The sequence below is a fragment of the Centruroides sculpturatus genome, unplaced genomic scaffold, assembly GCF_000671375.1.
Source record: "Centruroides sculpturatus isolate CEXI.00-Female unplaced genomic scaffold, Cexi_2.0 scaffold460, whole genome shotgun sequence".
Classification (NCBI taxonomy): domain Eukaryota; kingdom Metazoa; phylum Arthropoda; class Arachnida; order Scorpiones; family Buthidae; genus Centruroides; species Centruroides sculpturatus.
Genome location: NW_019384807.1, coordinates 508,692 through 511,225, shown reverse-complemented (window position 1 = coordinate 511,225; position 2,534 = coordinate 508,692).

The window sequence follows — 2,534 nt, the reverse complement described above, 5'->3', positions numbered from 1 at the left end:
TAATGTATTACTTGGCTTTAATTTGAGTATGTTTTTCGCGTTGGAACGAATTATTTGGTTTTACATGTAATCGTATGGGAAAAGATGATCCACCTTACGACATTTTCATGATACGATCTCAGTTTCGGAACGGATTAATTTCGTATCCTGAGGTACCACTGTATATATATATATATATATTTATTTATTTATTTATTTTTACAAAGAAATGTTACAGGATTTTTTTTATATACTGAGGAGACCGTTAGGGTCTACCTCTCGATAGTCGAAATCAGCTAGGTCGTTCAATCCGATCACATCTGCGAACAGGATTGGCGTGTCGTCGACTTTTTGTTTCTCGTGCAGAGGAAAAAATCTAAATGACGATATCACGAGTTTATTTATAGATAATTACAACTTTATATACAGAAAGCTCATAACAACGTTGATCGTGGAGGCAGTGGTCGGAGCACGCGAGATGGACGTCCTAACCTGAGTACTGTAAGTCGACCCAAAGGCTGTGTACACGCTAGGCGTTTTTAAACGCGCGTTTTAAAGAACCAAGCGTTCTGCATAGGCATACACACTCAAAGCGGGCGTCAGCCAAGCACTTTGAGATATATGTGCTGCCTTGTTGTTGTACATTCGACCGCGCGCTTTCGGGTAGAGTGGACGTACAGTACGTTGGCCGAAATGGAGAACGACATTTCGACACTGATCTATTTATTGATGAAATCTAAAAGAGACCAACCATCGTCAAATGATTTATAGATATTTTAAAAGAATTAAAAAACTTGGGTTCATTTTGGCTGTGTACACACTAGGCGTTTTGCGTTGCGTTAAACGCGCGTTAGCAGCGTACACACCGCGCGTTAGCTCGGCGTTAGACGACCATTTAGTGGAGCATACGCACTGGCTCAGTTTGGAAATGGACGTGAAAGTAATTGCTTGTGTGCGCCTACTCCATAGTCGCTATAAAAGACGATGGCAGAGGCAAAGAGAATTTTGGGTGCACCCAATATTACGAGATAACTGGCACATGGAATGTTTGCGACGTTGTATCCAAAACTAAGACAAAATAAACCCAAGTTTTTAAATTCTTTTAAAATATCTATAAAATCCTTTCACAATGGTTGGTCTCTTTTAGATTTTATCAATAAATAGATCAATATCGAAATGATCGTTCTCCATTTCGGCCAACGTACGTCCACTCTACCCAGAAACCCGCGATCGAATGTACAGTAAAATGGCAGCACATATATCTCAAAGCGCTCGGCTGACGCGCGCTTGGCGAAAAGCGCGCATTTGAGTGTGTACGCCTATGCAGAACTCTTGGTTCTTTAAAACGCGCGTTTAAAAACGCCTAGTGTGTACACAGCCTTTGTCTTAGTTTTGAATACAACGTCGCAAACATTCCATGTGTCGGTCTATCTCGTAATATTGGGTGCACTCAAAATTCTCTTTGCCTCTGCCATCGTCTTTTATAGCGACGATGGAGGAGGCACACACAAGCAATTACTTTCACGTCCATTTCCAAACTGAGCCAGTGCGTATGCTTCACTAAACGGTCGTCTAATACCCCGTTCGCACCGAGCATTTCGATCGTGACTAAGGTCGGAGCCTGTTCCGCGGTGCGAACGCTCTCGACCGTTTCAATCTCGACTGAAACGAGGTTCAATCGCGATCGACTGGAGAGAGTTCTCGAAACTAGATCCAGTTATAAGAGAGATCCCACAATCCCACGCGCGTGAGAAAATACAACATGGCTGCGGAACACGTGTCGGGCTATGGACAGAGAAATAAAAAAGACATCTGGAGAGACGACGACATCTGTCTATTATTATACGTATGGCAAGAAAAAGTATTTATTTCTAACCAAAACTTCCATTTTGTTTGTTGGTGTTGTGACTTACCGCGTAGTTACGTCAGTTTTATCATCGCGTGTAATAGCCAGGTTCTTCTCGAGCGGACTGCCTGTGCGAACAGCACGACGTTCGACTAGCGACAGTCACAATCCAGATTGTAGGTAAATCGACATCGAAGTGAGTCGTGGATTGTGTGCGAACGTAGTATAACGCCGAGCTAACGCGCGTTTAACGCAACGCAAAACGCCTAGTGTGTACACAGCCAAAAAGTGGAAGCCTCGACCTCCGACGTCACACCGGTTGGAGATGGTGGTTAGGCTCAGTGTTGCTGACCGCCGCAATATATAAAATGTCTCTAGTCTTCATATTTGGAATATAGGAACAATTATTTAATGCAAAGAATGCAAGACTTTTTAATTGAAATAAAACTTTTTTACTATAACAAATATCAGGTTGTAAAGATAAAATTTAGACATTTTAATTTTTTTCTAGAAACGAGTGGGAAAATATGTTTTAGAACAGTGGTTCCCAATTAGTTTTTCCTGCGTACCACTTCAAGAAAGAGCTCAAACTCGCGTACCCCTTATAACAGAAATTCATATTAATTCATACTAATATTATAAATTCGAAGGTAATTCTGTCTGTTGTCTGTTACCTTTTCACGTCTAAACCGCTGAACAGTTTTAAATA